The 20,645-nt window shown below is 45.6% G+C and overlaps 1 protein-coding gene across 2 annotated transcripts in view; it reads right to left on the minus strand.

The window, feature by feature from the left end:
- Positions 1 to 8,116, minus strand: part of LOC120940667 (oocyte zinc finger protein XlCOF6-like) — a 74,772-nt gene extending 66,656 nt beyond the window's left edge. For both annotated transcript variants that reach the window (XM_040353648.1, XM_040353647.1), the window contains exon 1: positions 7,982 to 8,116. The gene's annotated coding sequence lies outside the window, so the exon portion shown is untranslated. The remainder of the gene's footprint in view (positions 1 to 7,981) is intronic.
- Positions 8,117 to 20,645: the final 12,529 nt, after the last annotated feature.

Raw genomic sequence — 20,645 nt, forward strand, 5'->3', positions numbered from 1 at the left:
GAACAGCACATCTGTCTTCCGGATCTTCTTTGTAGCTTTAAGATAGGCCTTCATGGCCCTGACAATATCCAAGGTATGCAGCAACCCTTCCTTTCTGGAAGTAAGTTTAGGGAAGAAGGATGGTAATACCAAATCCTGGTTCAAATGAAAACTGGATATGACCTTCGGAAGGAAGGAAGGATGAGGGCGGAGAACGACCCTGTCCTTATGAAAAACAAGATATGGTTCCTTACAGGATAAGGCTGCCAGCTCCGAAACTCTTCTTGCGGAAACTATGGCAACCAAAAATACTAACTTCCTTGTCAGTAGAACCAAAGGAATATCAGCCAACGGCTCAAACGGTTGTTTCTGTAAACTTGACAGAACAAGATTTAAATCCCACGGACAAAGCGGGGATTTAACTGGAGGTCTAATACGTAAGACCCCTTGAAGGAAGGTCTTAACCAGCGAGTGGGTGGCCAGCGGCCGCTGAAACCACACTGACAGAGCAGAAATCTGTCCTTTGATTGTGCTTAATGCCAATCCTTTATCCACTCCTAGCTGGAGAAAACTTAATACTCAATCGATGGTAAATTTGCGAGAAAGCCATCGCTTGGACTCACACCAGCCTACATAGGCCTTCCAGACCCTGTAATAAATCACCCTAGAGACCGGTTTCCTGGCTCTGATTAGGGTAGAGATTACTTTCTGAGACAGACCTCTACCCCTGAGAATCAGGGATTCAGCTTCCAGGCCGTCAAATTTAGATGCCGTAAGGCAGGGTGGAGGATCGGACCTTGCGATAGCAGGTCTGGCCGTAGAGGAAGAGTCCAAGGGTCTCCCACTACCATCCTTAAGATTAGTGAGTACCATGCCCTTCTGGGCCATGCTGGAGCTACCAGGATGACTGGTATGTGCTCCACCCGGATCCTGCGCAGCAGGCGGGGTAGTAACTGGAGCGGGGGAAACGCATAAAGAAGTTTGAACTGATGCCAAGGGCAAACCAACGCATCGGTTCCGCAGGCCATCGGATCCCTTGAGCGGGACATGAACCTGTCTAGTTTCTTGTTGAGTCTCGATGCCATGATATCCACGTCCGGCACTCCCCATCTTTGGCAGAGTGCTTGAAAGACTAGTGGATGCAGAGACCATTCCCCCGGCCATAGAGTCTGGCGGCTTAAGAAGTCCGCCTGAAAGTTGTCCACTCCTGGAATGAATATTGCCGATATGCAGGGCACATGAGCCTCTGCCCATAGAAGAATCAAGCTCACCTCTCTCTGAGCGGCTTGACTCCTGGTTCCCCCTTGGTGATTTATGTGTGCCACGGCCGTGGCATTGTCTGATTGAATTCTCACCGGGAACCCCTGCAATTTTGACGTCCAAGCCCTGAGGGCTAGTCGAGCAGCTCTGAGCTCCAAGATGTTGATGGGCAACTGCTTCTCTGGCTTTGCCCAAGTACCTTGGCGAGTGCAACCATCCAAAATTGCTCCCCAGCCCGTCAGGCTGGCGTCTGTGGTCACTATCTTCCAAGCCACTGGGCTGAAAGACCTCCCCTTCAGTAGATTCTGAGGGTCTAACCACCAACACAGACTTTGTCGGACTCTTGATGAGAGCGGCAACGGGATATCCAAGGCCTGTGGCCTTCTGCTCCATGCTGACAGGATGGCTGCCTGTAGGATGCGAGTGTGGCTCTGGGCGTATGGTACCGCCTCGAATGTGGCCACCATCTTGCCTAGTAACCTCATACATAGGCGAATAGTCGGTTCTTTCTTGCTTAGAACCAGTAGGATTAATTCCTTGATGGCTTTTACCTTCCTCAGAGGTAGGAACACTCCTTGTTGTTCTGTGTCTAATCTCATGCCGAGATATTCCAACTGCTTTGTGGGCTGGAAAGCTGACTTTTCTCGATTTAGGACCCAGCCGAACCTCTCGAGGTATTGGACCGTGAGGGCCACTGCTCGCTCCAAGCCGGGAGACGAGTGATCTATGACTAGGAGGTCGTCCAGGTATGCTAGGATCGTGACCCCTTGGATCCTTAGTTTGGCTAGGATTGGAGCTAGGACCTTCGTGAACACCCGGGGGGCCGTAGCCAACCCGAAGGGAAGCGCCACGAATTGGAAGTGACGCGAAGCCACCATGAAGCGTAGATATCTTTGATGTGGCTGATAAATTGGAACATGAAGGTAGGCATCCTTTATGTCTATGGACGCCATGAAGTCGTCCTTCTGGAGTGTGGCAGCTGCTGACCGCACGGATTCCATCCGAAATGAGCGGATCTTTAGATATGCATTTACCATCTTTAGGTCCAAAATTGGCCTGACATCTCCATTGGATTTTGGGATGATGAATAGGTTGGAGTAGAAACCCAGCCCCTGTTCCAGGACTGGTACCTCTACTATTACTTCCTGGGAAAGTAGATGATCTAATGCCGATCTTAATGCGGCTCCCTTTTCCGGATCGTTTGGAATCCTCGACTTCTGGAAATGAGGAGGAGGAAACCTTAGGAAATCTAATTTGTAGCCTGTGGCCACGGAAGACCGTACCCACTCGTCGGGAATGCTGGCTTCCCAAATCTCTGAAAAGAGTCGCAGCCTTCCCCCCACCTTCGTGGGTGGGGGCGCCCCTTCATAAGGTTGGCTTGGGGGCTGGTTTTGCTGGTTTGCGAAACCACTGCCTTTTGCCTCTAACAGCCTGTCCTTGTGATCTGCTGTTGAAGCCGAAGTTTGCTTTTGCAGGAGGCCGTCGATACTGCTTGGCATTAGAGGGCCCCTGCCCAGGGGAATACTGTCGTTTAAACGCAGGTCCCTGAACCTTCTTCTTAGTTGGCAAGAGAGTACTCTTGCCGTTTGAAATGGTCTGAATGTATTTATCTAGGTCTTCTCCGAAGAGTCGTCCTCCATGGAAGGGGAACCCTACCAGGAGCTTCTTGCATGGGGGCTCAGCCTCCCAGCTTTTTAACCATAAGAGTCTTCTCATATGGATAAGGGATAACGATAAACGTGACGCTTGCTGGATAGAATCCTTGATTGCGTCTACCGTAAAACATATGGCCTTAGGGACATCCGAAAATTTTTCTGCCTGCTGGGCCGGAATAAGTTTAAGCATCTGCTTAAATTGATCCGATAATGCTTGAGCGACCCCAATCGCAGCCACAGCTGGCTGTACTACTGCCCCTGCAGTAGTGAAGGAGTTCTTAAGTAGTGCTTCCAAGCGCTTATCAACTGGATCCTTGAACACCTGTATGTTTTCTACAGGGCATGTTAACGATCTGTTAACACATGAGATGGCTGCGTCCACTGCAGGAGTAGCCCATCTTTTGGAAAAATTTTCTTCCATAGGATATAGGACAGAGAACCTTTTAGGTGGTAAGAAGATCTTATCTGGCTTGTTCCAATCTTGGAACAAAATTCCCTCTAATAGAGGATGGATCGGAAACACAGCATTGCTTTGAGGCGCCCTCAGTGAGCCCAAAGCTGAAACCGTCGATACCTGGAGATCTGGTACTGGCAAGTTGAATGTCCTATGGACCAAGTCCGACAATCCTTGAATCCACCAGCTCTCCCTCAGGGAGACTGCCCCAGACTCCTCTGTATCCGGGTCTTCGATCCCTGAACCTACTTGGTCCGTGTCCAAGAGGTCGTCCAATTCCCCTGAGGAAAGGACCTCCTCTTCTGAGGGTCCGCGCTCGGGCGACGGAGATCTATTCCGCTTACTGCCCCGCATAGCTGCGGATATCATTTTTCCCATGCTTTTCTGCATCTCTTTTAAAGAGGTGAGTAATACCTCCTCCGTGACCATCTTAGGGTTGGACTGACCCGCGTCAGCTCCAGCCCCAGATCCCGATGGCCCCAAGGCTCCCTGTAGGGAAAACAGCGGCATACCATGGTACAATACCGAGGTACACCTGCTACCTATTGGTATTTGGAACTATAAAAGTTAATTGTCCAAACACCTGTTTGGGGGATAAAAAAATGCTTCCTCTCCCCTAGATGACTTTTTTTTTTTTTTTTTTCGTTTTTGTTTCAAATCCAGGAAAGAAAAAACATTCTGTCCCCCTGAGTAGTATTGCAAAGAAAAACTATGAGATGGAAAAGAAACAGCCTATTTCTAGGCTTAACAAAACAGTCCTCTGAAGACTGCAATATCCTTTCTGGCCACTGTGTGTCCTCGGCGCCCCGTGCTGCCGCTCTGGTCTTTCTCCTCAGTTCCAAAGTATTGATGGAACAAACAAGGAAGGGCCGCCCCTTCCTTTAAGCCACTGACCCGCCCTTCCCCCCCAGCAACCTCAAACAGGAAATGCCCCTCCCGACAGGGGGAGGGGGGGGGGGGATTTTGGGAGGAAGGGACCTCTCTGTTCCAGCAAACTGCAGCCTGCAGCCTGGAACCATGAGGAGGTCAGCGTTTTGCCTGCTTGCAGGCTCTGAGGAGGAAGACTGAATGGAGCATCGCCTGGAGGCCTGCAGGTAAGCAAAGCTCTCTGACACACACATATATTTTTATATAACACAGGCCCCACTCAATGCTTTTCCAACACTACAAGGGAGGTCACATCTTATGGGGAATAATACATAGAGAGCCATCCTATCTTTATGATATGTGACTAGTTTGCCAGATGCAGTGCATAACTTTAGGCATGTCCCCTGTGACCCCCCAGAAAAAAACCTGCTAAGAACCAAGTTCCGCAAGTTTTCCCCTCACTTACCTGCTCCATGCCGCAGGACTTTGCCAAGCAAGAGGCCCAATCTTCCCCCATCTCCGTGGGGATGTCTAGACCTTCAGGCCCTGGGTTCCTATGAAGGATCCACTGTCCTGGGCCCATATAGCACCCTGGCAACAGAAAACTTTAGGTACCCAAAGGTTTCTAAGTTCTGGGCCCAGGGTCCAGCTCTCTAAAAAGAAAAGCATTATGGGCTATACCCCAAGGGTTTGGGGTCCGGTTACTGACCACTTTAGCGCTGAGGCTTTTTTGGACAGAACCGGTAGCTCACCTAATCCCAAGGATGCGGAGGCAAGCTAAACCATGACTAACACCTAAGACACTGGCGTAAAAACTGAGGTACTCCTCCTATGGGAGGGGGTTATATAGGGAGGGGCATTTCCTGTTTGAGATTGCCAGTGTCTACACCTGAAGGTACTCCATATAACCATATAGTAATGAATGCCGCTCTGTGTCCCGTGATGTACGATAAAGAAAAGGACCGCGAAATTGTCAATTAAAGCATTTAAGTGATTGTGAAGTCTCAAGGATTTTCACCTTAAAGCGGAGTTCCACCTAAAAATGGAACTTCCGCTTAACCCACTACTTGCCCCCTTACATTCCACATTTGGCATGTCATTTTTTTTTGGGGGGGGGGGGGGGCTTCAGGAGAAGTGGGACTTCCTGTCCCACTTCCTCCTTCCGCCGAATGGCTGGTAAGGCGAATAGCTTAATCGCCTTATTGCAGCCCCTCCCTGTAGGCGAGCGCCTGTCCAATCGGATGGCGCCGCTGGCGCATGCGCAGTACCGCTCACGCATGCGCAGTGGGTGCCCGGCCGTGAAGCCGAAAGCTATCAATGCCGAGTGCCCACACTAGGAATGAAGACGCCGGCCGGCGAGGGGGGGCGAGGAGCGGAGCCCCGGCTGGCGCGTCGCTGGAACCGTGGAGCAGGTAAGTGTCTGTTTATTAAAAGCCAGCAGCTACACTTTTTGTAGCTGCTGACTTTTAATAAACTTAAATAAAGGCTGGAACACCCCTTTAAAGGGGCTATAAACCCTTGTGTTTATTCACCTCAATGCTTCCAGGTGAAAAAATACCTGCCAGTGACCGGCCCCATAGCCCCCCGTTTTACTTACCTGAGCCCTGAAATTTCCCACAGCGGAGACATGCTCTTCCTCTCCTCCCGGGGTTCTCAAAGCTTTACAACCACTTTAAAGCATTCTATGCATTTAAGTGAAAAACCTTCTTTGCTGCAGTTACTGCAAGACCCCCACTTTTTCTTACCTAAACCCATCCGATCCAGTGATATACACAAGCCCAGCAGCTCCAGCCATTGTCTCTCTCCTCATTGGACAGATTGATAGCAGCAGGAGACACTGGCTCCCACTGCTGTCAATCAAATCTAGTGTCATGAAAGTGGGGGGCGGGGCAAAGTCCCACTGTCTGTCAATGGATGTAGCAATGGGACTCGGGGGGGGAAGCCTGCACGGATGCACCCATAGAAAGCGGCCTTCAGTGGGGGCACCTGATAAAAAAAGGAGTCAGGAACGCCGGCAGGGGCACCCTAAAAGAAGAGGATCAGGGCTGCTCTGGGCAAAACCATTTCACAGAGCAGGCAAGTAGATCATGTTTGTTATTTTATTTTTAAATGAACCTTTACGATCCCTTTAATGCAATAAAGTATTTGTAACCATAAAAAAAAATAGACCCTGTTCATTTGAAGTGGTTGCATACCCTGTACAACCACTTTTCCCTACAGGCAAGCCTATAATAAGGCTTACCTGTAGGTTCTGAAAATATCTCCTAAACCTCTACGGTTTAGGAGATATTCGCCATATACACCGGCGCCGACATAATCTGCGCATGCACACTGAAGAAAGGGCACGATCCTTGCCGTTTCTATAATGCTTGTGCCGTGACCATCGGCTCCCACGCACATGCGCGGGAGGGATGTCACGCAACTCCGGCCAATAGAAGAGCCGGAGTCCATGGCCCCTGGAAGGAGGAGGGGTTGAAGATGGATGCGATTAGATGGCGGGGACAGCACTGACATTGCGGGCTTCTTCTGCGGGTAAGTGGCACATAACGGGCTAGTATGCGATGCACACTAGCCTATTATGCTTTTACTTTGCAGGAAACAGAGGAAGTAAAGCCCATCAGGGTTTACTTCTTCTTTAAAGTGGTTGCAAACCCTTTTCTTTTTTTCTACAGGTAAGCCTATATTAAGACCCCCATAGAAAGGCTATTAAGGCTTACCTGTAGCTAGCCTGGATATCTCCTAAACCTGCACGGTTTAGGAGATATCCCCCCATGTCTGCATGTGCCGAAGTGATCAGCACATGCGCACTGAAGCAATGGCACGTCATGCCGTTGCTTCAGTTAGCTGTGCCGTAACCGGCGGCTCACGCGCGCATGCGTGTCGTCATCTTGGCTCCAGCCAATCACAGCGCCGGAGCCGCGATACCCGGAAGCAAGTTTCAGGAGAGATGTCTGTGGTCAGAAAGGGGGGGGGGTCGAAGATGGCTGCGGGGGCTTCGATCTAAGGTAAGTAATACATAATGAGCTAGTATGATATGCATACTAGCTCATTATGCCTTTGTTTTGCAGGCTTTTTTTATTTTATTTACGGGTTTACAACCGCTTTAACCACTTCAGCCGCGGAAGGATTTACCCACTTATTGCCCAGGCCATTTTTTGCAATACGGCACTGTGTTACTTTAACCGACAACTGTGCAGTCATGCACGCTGCACCTTTTGGTGGTATTTAATCACCTCTTCGTTTTTATTTTTTGTACTATATACAAAAAATTAAAATAAAAAGACTGAAAATTTTGAAAAAAAAAAAAAAAAAAAGACAATTTTTTTTTTTACTTTTTGCTATAAAACACATCCCAAAAAAAATAATAAAACATTTCTTTATAAATTTAGGCCAATATGAATTCTTCTACATATTTTTGGAAAAAATAAATCACAATAAGCCTATATTGGTATGCGCAAAAGTTACAGCGTTTACAAAATAGAGGGTAGATTTCTGGACTTTTATTTTATGTTTTTCTTTGTAGGACTGTAACAGTATCTGCTGAAAACACATGAGCAAGTAATGAGATTAGTAGAATAAATGGCAATAAATTGGGTTGCAGAAAGTGCGGAGTGCGTGTATCTCAGTGTTAATGAGGTTCCCTGACTGCAGAAGTAGAAGCATGCAGATCGCCAGCTCAGTCCCGCACTTGTCACATGAGGGACCTGCAGCCACCAAAGCGCGCTGATATCCAGGACTGATCGGATCCCTCATGGACTGTACTCACCCCGATCCCAGCTCCAAGTTATCCCCTTGTACCGGGCCAGCTGTCATCGCACATTTCTCTGCATCACGAGCGAGCTTCCGGCAGCGCACCTCCTTCCTCGGTGCCTGTTGCTCTCTCCTGTCTGTGCACGCCCACACTACCTTTTTTTTTTTTTTTCTAAACAAACTTTATCAGCAGTCTCTGAACAGCAGAGACCAGCGCTATAAATTCAGTTTTGTGTTTTTGGAATGGAGTCAGTTTTCTTCCTAGTCTGCATCCTCCCCTTATTTCTTCCTGAAATATTCACACACAGATCAAAACTATTGGAGTTTCTGTTCTGCTGTTCTTATTTCCCATTCAAATAGCCTTCTATTTCAAAGATACGATCGTAAACCATCATTTGCATCTCTGTTTCCGCCATGTAATCCGATTGAAATATGGTGATATTTGTGAACTATTAGCCAGATTCAGAGAGGTTTACGCCGGCGTATCAGTAGATACGCCGTCGTAACTCTGAATCTGCGCCGTCGTCAAAGCTTTTTTTCTCAGAAAATAGGTGCAGGAACTCAACCACGACCCGTTCAGATTTCACAAACAGTAGAAGGGTCTTAAAGGGGCATTAAATACCAAAATTGCATTACATACAGAGTGCAGAGTTCAGGGGGTTACAAAGCTGTCACTTGTAAACACACAAACCAGACTTCTGTGTTTACAAGTGATTGTGGTGAGCAGGCGCCAAAGGTGGTGGAACTGAGTTCCCCCAAGTTCCCCCTGAAAAAAAGCAATGGCCGTCGTACATTTAAGTGTATTCTCAAATTGAGATACACTTAAATGTAGCTAAGATACGACTGCCTGCGCCGTCGTATCTTAGCTGTCTAGTTCCACTGGCTGCTAGGGGCGTGAATGCTGATTTACGCCTAGAATTGTAGAATCCGTGGCGGCGTAGCGTAAGCCATTTACACCACGCCGCCGCAACTTACTGGAGCAAGTGCCGTATTCTCAAAGCACTTGCTCCATAGTTTGCGGCGGCGTAGTGTAAATGGCCTGGCGTTAGGCCGCGTAATTCAAAGGGGGCGGCTTGTATTTAAATTAAGTGCGCCCCCGCGATGATCGCACTGCGCATGCGCCAGCCGTAAAAATAGCCCAGTGCGCATGCTCCAGCTCATGACGGAAAACGTCATTGAAGCCGACGTGAGCGTCATTAACGTAAAGCCCTATTCGCGAACGACTTAGTAAAACAACGTAAACGACGGAAAAAGACGACGCTGTCCCGACGCCATACTTAACATGGCATACGACGGACCTTCGTAAACTTACCCCTCATATAGCAGGGGTAAGTTTACGCTTACGGAAACGACGTAAACGACGACGAGGCGGCGCAAAAACGTTCGGGAATCGGCGTATCAGGCTCATTTGCATAGACAAATGAGAAATCGTTGTAAACGCCATCTAGCGGCCAGCGTGGAATTACATCTAAGAACCGACGGTGTAAGTAACTTACACCTGTCGGATCTACTCTGTATCTATGCGTAAATGATTCTAGGAATCAGACGCATAGATACCCGGGGCCAAAAACAGATACGACGGTGTATCTTGAGATACACCGTCGTATCTCTTTTGAGAATCTGGCCCAGAATGCGTAAATCCGCGAGATACGCCTATTCACGAACGTACGCTTGCCCGTCGCAGTAAAGATACGCCGTTTACGTAAGGCGTTTTCAGGCGTAAAGTTATTCCACCAAAAAGCTGGCCTAGCCAATGTTAAGTATGGACGTCGTTCCCGCGTCGAATTTTGAAAATTTTACATCGTTTGCGTAAGTCGTCCGTGAATGGGGCTGGACGTAATTTACGTTCACGTCGAAACCAATAAGTCCTTGCGGCGTACTTTGGAGCAATGCACACTGGGATATGTCCACGGACGGCGCATGCGCCGTTCATAAAAAAACGTTAATCACGTCGGGTCACGATTCATTAACATAAAACACGCCCCCCTGTTCCTCATTTGAATTAGGCGCGCTTAGGCCGGCACATTTACGCTACGCCGCCGTAACTTAGGACGCAAGTGCTTTGTGAATACAGCACTTGCCTCTCTAACTTACGGCGGCGTAGCGTAAATACGATACGCTACGCCGGCTGAAACATACGCCGCCCTACGTGAATCCAGCTAAAAGTATCTACTGTTGTCAGTCGATACAAAAAGATCGATAACTTTCTGGCCCGACTGGTTGACCCAAGTTTGGCCGGTTCCGTGACGGAGTTTAAATCAATCAGAAGGGAAGTTATAAGTATTTGATTCTTTGCAGATTCAATCATTTTGATGGAATTGCAGATCAAAAAAAAAACGAAGCATGTATGGCCATCATAAGATCATTTACATTTTTAATCATTCTGATCGAGTCTAAATCGATTGCAAGGGAAGGTATGGCTATAATGGTGTCTATACTTCACTAAATAAGCAATTTATTTTCTGATCAGAATAATTGTCCTCTAGTCAACAACCATTTAGACCGATGTGCCACACGCAGGGAAGCGGCACTTCTCCCCCCCCCCCCACCCCAGCTCTTCTGCCCATCGGTCCGGCACTTACCCCTTCTAGATGGCAGGTGGCTGGTGGTGGATTGCGGCACTGGCTCTGGTGTCCTTAGGGTGTGTCACCCTGGGTCGTCGAGGAAGAAGTTTTCCCCACGGCCGTGTGAATGTTGTATGAATGGACAGCAAAACCATTGGGGCCTTGGCGCGGCTTTGCTGCTCCCAAGTCCTGCATGGTGGACTTGAGCTAATCCAATGTGATGTGGATGTGGTGTGTGTGAGGTAGGGACCCCAGATGGCAAGCCCCCTTTTTCAAAAAATTTGAGAAAATATCAAAAACATTTGGATACTTTTAAATTTCTTTTTTTTAATCTTTTTTGTTCCTTTTTTTAAATATATTTTTCTTTAGTTCGTCTTGCTCAATTCGCGGCAGTACCCCCCAGGCACATGCCTAAAGTTGTGTAAGGGGCCCCATAATTCCTGATGGTGGCCCTGCCTGGCATGTTGGCATACAGGTGTTGTCCTGCAAGTGTGGTTGCTCAGCTCGTCCGTTACGGTGCTGCTGTAGCTGCTCTCCAGCTGACCTGTGCAAGTCTGGTGCAAGGTTACCCCTGCTTTATGAGGGGTAACTTTAGGCCAGACGTACAGCTTACGCGTACCGCGCGTAGCCTGCACCGGCCAAACGTACATTTCTAAATCGGCGTATCTCCCTCATTTGCATATTTGAATAGGAAATCAATGGGAGTGCCAGATGCGTCCAGCGTAAATATGCGCCCACGATACGCCGGCGTAGGAAAGTTACATCGGTCAGAAGAAGCCTATTTTCAGGCGTATCTAGTTTTGTGGGTACGGCGCACAGATACGACGGCGCAAATTTACACTTACGTGGCGTATATCGAGATACGTTGGCGTAAGTGCTTTCTGAATCCGGGCCTAGATGTGCAAAGTTGGTAGAGACATATCCCAACAAGACTAAAGGTTGGAATTAAAGCAAAATGTGCTCCAACAAAATACTTACATAAGGAGGGGGATCCTTTTTCCAACTCAATACTTCTGTTTTTGAATTAATTTTTTTCTTCTTGTTGGTGTTATATCTTTCACTTGGATGTTATAAGTTGCACGGGTAAATACAGCTGGATAAAACAAAAACGGTGTCTGTCTTCATTTCAGGTTGCAAAGCAATAACATGTGATTATTTTAAAGGGGGTGATTTATTTCTATTCCCACTGTGGCACTTGGATGTATTGTAACTAGTTAACGTTTTAGCACAAGTTTACATCTATTATGAGCCAATGTTTCTGTGACAATGAGATTATTGTCATTGCTCTTCAATGATGGTTGTGCTTTGTGTATTGCTATGTATTCATGTTTGGCCTGAGAAAGTATCATGTGGTTTGGAACTGATGCTGCCTACATAGCTTGTCTGTTATAAAATTATGTGACAGTGCAACCTTGAACTTGATTACCACAATCCCTGAAGTATATAGATACAGATTTGGATCATTAATCTTTTATTCTCTGGTAAAATAAAAAAGGATGTTGAAATGGAACCTGCTTCACTTACCCCAGTTTTCATAAAACAGAAAGTATGATTTATTACCTGTAAAAAAGAAGCAAATAAGTTCCAGCACATTCTGGCATCCCTTGATAACCTGTCATCATAGACACATATGGAAAAAGTGAAAAAAAGTGCGCTTATCTATAACAATCAAAAAAACAGCTGCAAACTCAAGATGTTTATACAAACAAAAAATACTATGAAAAGAAGGAGTGGAGTTGCGCTAAAAATGTGTGACTTATCAAAAAATAGTGAGCACTATAAAGTCCCAAGGAAAAGAAGAAAAATCTTCTTTAAACAAATGTAAACTGTGTGAAAGTTCTGTGCATAATCAAATTTCATATGGAATCACAACGTGATTGTACTCAGAAGTGACAAGACCCTGAACGCCATTCTCCCTGACAAGCCGAGAGTGGTATTCAGGGGGTCCACATCCCTTAAAGACAAATTATCACCTAATGTCTTGGATCCTCCCAAGATCCAATCAATGTTTTTGTCAGGTCTTGTGGGTTTCTTTAAATGTGGGAGATGTCAGGTCTGTGCTGTCAATACAGTACAGTAATTTCAAAAAGGACCACGAGTTTTTCCTCTAGACATTCATCTAAGACCTTTCCCATCGAGTCATTTATTACTTGCTCCAGTACAGGTGCTATTTATTTACTACAATGCCCTTGCGGCCTTCAATACGTAGGCAGGACAAAGCGTTCACTCCAAATACGCCTGAATGAGCATATAACCAATATTATGAATGGCTACCCTGACCATTCAGTGTCCAAACATTTTTTGGTGGCCCATAATAAAGATCCTAAGGGCATTATATGTATAGGGATAGACAAATTTCAGGCGCACTGGAGAGGCAGTGACCTTGTAAGGAGTATCTCAAGAACCGAAATGTTGTGGGTTCACACATTAAAATGTTATGAACCGCATGGTTTAAACATCGAAGTGGATGTGAACTGCTTCATTGACAACTCCTAGTTTCAGGTTAAATCTTTGGTGCCATATGCCTCTGTTCCATATTCCTGGTCTTATTCTCCCTCAATTTAAAATCATGGGAGCCCTGACCAGATGTTGTTGGTGACAGCTTTGGTGGCCCTTCGTGCATAGCAGGTCTAAATTAATTGTTGTTGGGGTCTACAATACATATGGTCTTTGTACTTTTTATATATTTTGTATAATATATTTTATATATTTTTATATTCTGTATTTTATATATTTTATATTTTTTATATTTTGTACATTGTTTATGCATTTCGTGAGGGCATTGACTATTGCCCGAATGATGTTTTATTGTACTGTGGACATAAGTCTCAGGTGCCTTGATAAGCCATCATTTACTTATGTGATTTACCATAAGATCCAATTGGGTATATCATTTTTAAATTTGTTTTTTGATTATATATGTTCAATTTAAATTTGCACATATATTTTTTTATCCAAGTGGGTGACATGGTGACTTTGTCGGATTGATTCGTTATCAGTTTGACAATGCTAAATGCTGCGATAATTTGTAATAACATCCTTTCTGCGGTGTAGTGGTGTAGCAATCACACACACCGCAGTTCACAGCTTTGGCCTTCTTTATGCTTCTGCTTAAACATATGGCTTAGCAATTATGAGCCAATCATGCTGTTACTATTTTTTATGTTTCCCCACTTCCCCCGCTCGGGTTGTATTGAAAATAATTTGTAATTTTTAATAAAATCTTTTTTGTATCTGGATATTGCGTTTCCGGGGACTTTGGGATACTTGGGGGGCTACTTGATTGGCTTATGTAGCTTTCCTCCTTGTTACCTCAGTCTCCGGGCATCTCCAGGCTATTTTTTACATTTGCCCTTTCCTTTTCCCTGAGTTAAGATGGCGGACGGAGGATCACCTGAGACGTGCGCCCATTACTGGCTTAGCCGGCTCCGCCTCTTTACATGTATTTAATCGGTGACGCAGGACGCCTCCTCACTACCCGTGAGCAAGTCTGATTAGACGAAACGTCGGGAGGAGACGTACTGACGTCACCGAGATTTGAGGACTACACGTTCTACTACCGGCCGGATCCTTTTTGCTGTTTTTAAAGTTACCTATGTAAGTGTGCTACGTTTTTGCTCAATAAATGCCTTAAGCGTTATCACACTATTGTGAGTTTTCTTCTCCATGACTGCTGATTGCCTGGTGTATCTTGGTGAATCCGAGGACTGGTTTGGGAGAAGATTTTTTCCATTGGCTGCCTATATCCCCCTTGTGGTTTTGATCTATCTACACTTAGGGATCTGGTAAGGGTCAGTGTGTATTTTGGTGGTGGTTTGCATGTCACACTGTCCGTCTGCCAGTCACAGGGGGAGAATTTGTGTGTGATCACCAGACAATATCACACTATCTAGTTTTATTTTTTTGTTTGCTTTCTGGATGTTCCACTGACGGACTGCTGGGAAGACTTTATCAAGATTCTGATCTCCTGTGCAGCCCAGGTGTTTGGCTACTTGCTTGGCTTGATCCTTTTGGATTTGAAAATCTGGTAAGGGTCAGCAATTTCAGGGAGCAGTGATCCAGATATCTCCTCACGTTGTGATTCCATATGAAATTTGATTATGCACAGAACTTTCACACAGTTTACATTTGTTTAAAGAAGATTTTTCTTCTTTTCCTTGGGACTTTATAGTGCTCACTATTTTTTGATAAGTCACACATTTTTAGCGCAACTCCACTCCTTCTTTTCATCATAGACACATACATATGACAAGGCCTAGACCTGTGACTTTACACAGAAATTCTCTGGCTTGGTTCAGTTACTCTGAAGGCCATATGCACGCAGACTGTCAAAACCACTGCTTTTAAGGGAGTTTGATGGGGTTTTTTCTGCCTTTAAACGCCCATATATGTTAGCCTATGTGTCCATGCACACCTAGATGTTTACAGGCATTTAGAGGCAGAAGTATTTAGAGGAAAAAAACCCTGATGCGCCTAAATGCTAGGCATATTTAGGGCTTGAGCATTCATTTCAATAGCCAGAAGAAATTTATATTCTGTCAATAGAGTAAATGCACACCCAAAAGCTTGGCGCGATCAAATGCATTTGCAAAACATGCCAGGAGAAAAGGCAAGGCATTCAAAAGAGCTGGGCAAACGCCCAGTGTGCATGAGGCCGATCAATAAAGCAATTATATACATGGGCACCTCCACATAGACATGATGTGCTGGGATTTCAACACTAAAATTCGTTAGGAAAGGTTAAAAACCAAACTGATTTAAAGCGGAGTTGCGGCCACAATTTCACTTTTTAAATATAAATACCCCTGTAATACACAAGCTTAATGTATTCTAGTAAAGTTAGTCTGTAAACTAAGGTCCGTTTTGTTAGGTTGTTACAGCATTTAGACACTTTATAAAATAGAGATTGACTGGGGCCATCTTAAGTGTGGGCATCATGAAGCCAGACTGTATGACTTCCTGGATTTCAGCCTTGCAGATCTCGCACATGCTCAGTGCTGCACAAGCAGTGTAATGGACAGTACAGGTGCTGAAACCTGATCTGAAACCTAAGTCACATGATTCTTCGAGACTGGGGAGTGCACAGACTCCTGGAAAGTTACACCCACTACATTCCCAGGAGTCTGTGCGGTGTAGGTTAGGAAGCTTAAGCACCTAGGTGCAGGAAGAGGGAAGATTAACTATTCTACCTAGCAACAACACTTTGAAGGCATCTAAAAAAAAAAAAAAAATTCTTAAAGGACTAATGACATTTTTTTAAAACTACTGATGTAATGTTATATTTATGGGTGGAACTCCACTTTAACAAGCAGATTTACTCTGGAAAGGTTGCTTATGTAAAATAAGGTTCTCTTCCTGTAAACATGATGTAGCCACATAGTAAAGTCATGTTACAAATGAATATTTTCATATTACTATTGCCTTGCTTTGAAAAGAATAGCATGGTAATTTATATGTACTAAAAATACTTACCGTATTTATCGGCGTATATCGCGCACTATTTTCCCCTTAAAATAAGGGGAAAATCGTGGGTGAGCGATATACGCCGATAGCCGCTTCCCGCACTCAGTTTGAAATCCTGCGCCGACATATACCGAGTGCAGTACACTCGGGTACATTCGGCCAGGCTCGGCTTCGCTCGTGCTCACGCATAAACGTCACAGAGCGTGAGCGCGAGCGACGCCGAGCCTTGCCGAATGTACCCGAGTGTACTGCACTCGGTATATGTCGGCGGAGGCGTTCGAACTGAGCGCGGGAAGCGGGGACTCGATGTGAGGCGTGCGCTGGAGAAGCCGGGAGGACACCATCGAGGCCGCAGACGGACGCCGGACCGGACGATGGACGCTGGGAAGACACCAAAACTGTAAGTAATGCAATCATATAACATTTTTTTTTTACAGAAATTTCGGGGGCACTTTAGGGGTGCGCGGTATACGCGGGAGCGCGTTATACCGCGATAAATACGGTACTTCATCCTTCCCCCCCATGCCTCCTCATCTCCAATGTCATAGTTCCCAACTAATCCTCCTTTGAAATCAAATTTCTCTGCCCATCTTTACTCCTCAAGTGTTCTTCTTTTTCAGGGGTCTCCAAACTTTATAAACAAAGGGCTAGTTTACTGTCCTTCAAACTTTACGGGAGGTTGGACTGTGCCCAGTGGGAGAAAAACATGTCCTGGTGTCAGTGGGAGTAAACAATGCCCCATCATTAGTATTAGGGGGACTAATAGTACCCCATTGTTGGTATAAGTGGGAGATATAGTACCATATCTTTGGTGTCAGTGAGAGGAATAATGTCCCATCATTGGTGTCAGTGGAAGGAATAGTGCCCCCTCGTTGGTGTTAGTAGGAAAAATAGTGCCCCATCATTGGTTTCAGTGGAAGGAATAGTGGCCTGTCGTTGTTAGTGGAAGGAATACTGCCCCATCGTTGGTGTTAGTGTGAGGAATAGTGCCCCATCCTTGGTGTTAGGGGGAGCAATAGTGTCCCAATGTTGGTGTTAGTGGGAACAATAGTGCCCCATCGTTGGTGTCCTTGGGAGGAATAGTGCCCCATGGTTGGTGTCAGTGGGAGGAATTGTGTCCCATTGTTTGTGTCAGTGGGAGGAATAGTGCCCTATTGTTTGTGTCAGTGGGAGGAATAGTGCCCTATTGTTTGTGTCAGTGGGAGGAATAGTGCCCTATTGTTTGTGTCAGTGGGAGGAATAGTGCCCTATTGTTTGTGTCAGTGGGAGGAATAGTGCCCTATTGTTTGTGTCAGTGGGAGGAATAGTGCCCTATTGTTTGTGTCAGTGGGAGGAATAGTGCCCTATTGTTTGTGTCAGTGGGAGGAATAGTGCCTCATTGTCAGTGTCCGTAACTATGCTCTACTGTTGCTGATAGTGTGGGGAAATAATGCTCCAAGGGCCAGATAATAGCAAGCAAATGGCCACATCTGCCCCCGGTTTGCAGTTTGGAGACCACTGCTCTATTTGGTTTGTTGTATAGAAGAAAAAAAATTGAAAAGATTTTTCTACTGAATGTTATATACTACATTAAAGATTTTATCCAAACTCTAAATTCTGTTCAACCAAGTGGTTTGTTCTTTGCCTACATACTTTGCAGTTCAGATCTCAGGTTTCTAATTATACTTTAGACTACAACAGTTTGCGAAATTAAGGAAAAAAGGATGAATTGGCTTTTTGGAGCACTGCAGAAGATTTTGGTAAACAATTGAAATATATAGCGGGACGTCCAGAAGCTGAGAAGAGCAGGGGATTTTTCATTGTAGCCAATGGATAGAATAAACCTTAAAAAAAACTGGTTCTTCACCCAAATTGCATATGCATATTGTATATGTACTCTTCATATAAAAAAAACAAGGAGATAGTGTTTTAAGCCGTAGATCAATTTTTTTTTTTTAAATTACCCATCTTGTAAATGCAAAATACATTTGGAACACAATGCTTTTAATATTGTGAAAGAATTGTCAACAATTTAGTAAATAGACCAAGATGGAGTCTGTGCGATTTTTTTGCTTGTGACCATAGAAAAGAAGAGAGAAGAACTCAGACCCGAAGGTTTTAAAGTTTATAATTTTTCTCTGCGTGGTCCTGTGTGTTTAACTTGACATTTGGAAATGCCTGTAAATTAAAGTGACCAGATTTTTAAAATGAAATCCGGGGACATATTTTTTCTTTACTAGTAATGGCAACAATCAGCGACTCTCTGCCCGTCGCCGCCTGCCTCACAGCCTCTCAAGTCTTAGGCCGCGTACACACGATCGGTTAAACCGATGAGAACGCTCTGATGGACAGTTTTCATCGGTCCAAACTGATCGTGTGTGGGCGCCATCGGTTATTTATCCATCGGTTAAAAAAAAGCCAACTTGCTTTAAATTTAACCGATGGATACCTAACCGATAGAAAAAAAAACGATCGTTAGTAGGCACGGGTAAAAATCCACGCATGCTCAGAATGAAGTCGACGCATGCATGGAAGCATTGAACTTCATTTTTTTCAGCACGTCGTTGTGTTTTACGTCACCGCGTTCTGACACGATCGTTTTTTTAACCGATGGTGTGTAGGCAGGACTGACCATCAGTCAGCTTCATCGGTTAACCGATGAAAACGGTCATCAGACCGTTTTCATCGGATGGACTGATCGTGTGTACAGGGCTTAACTCTCCGGGCCCCGGCTACTACTGGATGAGGAGCGGAGGAAGATCACTCCACCAGGGAAGGCAAGGAGATAGGCAGGTGGCTGGCCAGGATTTGAGCCAAGGCAGAAGAACATGTGAGCGAAGCTGAATGGGCATGTGCCCGAAACTGAAGAAATATTCCCTCCGCTCCGACCAGCACATGATCATCAGAAAGGGGCACAGATAATGGGAAAAATACAACCCCCTATGCTAGTAGGCACGGCGGAGCGGGTGTGTGTAATTCAATTGTTTTTATTTTAATTCTGCACTGATTGTCTTTAAAATTGCCCCTGCCCCCTATTAAATCCAATCTGGGGACAAAACCAGGGACAGACTTGTCCTCAATCAGGGAATTGTCCACTGAAATTGGGGATGTCTGGTCACCCTACTGTAAATACTCTCTTCCTATAGTGTAGATGTACTTCCTGTACTTCCACTCCAGTGCTCTATGCTAAGTAGCAACCACACTTCCATCACAAGCATTCATATACAGACTTCCAGTGTAGAAGAGGGTAGAGTGTCTAACTCAGTCTATTAGATTATGGACTGCACTGGGCAGTGTGGTCCAACTTTGGTGCCAACTTTGGTGCCTAAGGAACTGTAGATAGATTTAGATATACCAGGCAACTGTTATAAAAGAAAAGTGGAGGTGAGTATGAAAATGTTGGCTTTCAGTACAACGATTATCCGATTTAATATCTATTATGTGTCTGTGGCGCATCCCCAAAGTCCGGCCCGCCAATTGTGGCCCGCGTTCCAGTTTCAAGCGGCCTGCCTGGTAATTTGGAGATGTATATCTTTTGTGGCCCCCAACGAATAACCAAGTGCCAGGGGCCACAAAAGATATACATGCTGGCTGCCTTGGAGGGGACAGGGTGGAGGTGGGACGAGTGCTGTACACACAGGTGAATTTCCTGTTTGCACGGCGGCCTCTGTAACAGGAAGTGCTGTCTCCTGCACTGCCATTGGACGACTGTTCTGTCTATCATAAGAGGCAGGACTTTGCATTAAAGAGGCTGCTGAGAAAACATATTCTCCTCTATGTAATCTGTTGGCGCTCGTTCCACCTCCTTTTTGTCCTATCCGAGGTTTCAGATGGGCATCAATAAGGCTGCACTGATGGAAATGCTGCATTCTTGGCAATGGGGGTGCTGCATTCTTGGCAATGGTAAGGCATGGCAACGGTGGGTCTGCATTCATGGCAACGGTGGGTCTGCATTCATGGCAATGGTGGGTCTGCAGATTGGCACTAATTAGGCTGCATTCATGGGCACTGACCCTTATTTTGCTTCACAGGTCTTCATTTAAAATTTACGTTTTTTTTCCTGAAACTTCCCTCTTAAAGTGAAGGTGCGTGTTATATGCCGATAAATACGGTATATCCAAATAACATGCCCAAGCTCATCTCTTCACCACACACTGCCACAAAGGCAAGAGAATTCTTGTTGGGCAGTGTATTGGTGCTCGAACTAACACACTTAGACCGAATTGTAACGGTTCAAAGAATGTCAGGCAAAATGGTTGGCCCTCACGCATGTTCACCTCATCAAATCTGGCGCCCTTTCAAAAAAGTTTGGACACCCCTGCCCTAAGGAGTCGCAAGTAGACTGGGATCCCCCACCCTGCACAGCCAGGCACACCAAATTTCCACATGCACTCCAGAGTCAGAGAACAGTCCATGACTTTGTTTTTGTTATTTATTGAGGGATAATAACTTGGATAGAGATGGCAGGTTATGGGATGCCAGCTTGACTTCAAACAACAATTTCAGGGACATCTTTTTATATATACAGTCTTTATATACAGCTTCTCTTCTTCCTCCTGCATGCATTTGCTTGCAGAACTGGAACACTGTGAATATCTGACAGTCACTTAGTCAGATTAAGCAATGGCCCATTACAGGCAGGAAACCTAGGCCCCTTGGTTGTGTAGCGGAATT

Source organism: Rana temporaria, chromosome 5 (assembly GCF_905171775.1).
Source record: "Rana temporaria chromosome 5, aRanTem1.1, whole genome shotgun sequence".
NCBI classification, from domain to species: Eukaryota; Metazoa; Chordata; class Amphibia; order Anura; family Ranidae; genus Rana; species Rana temporaria.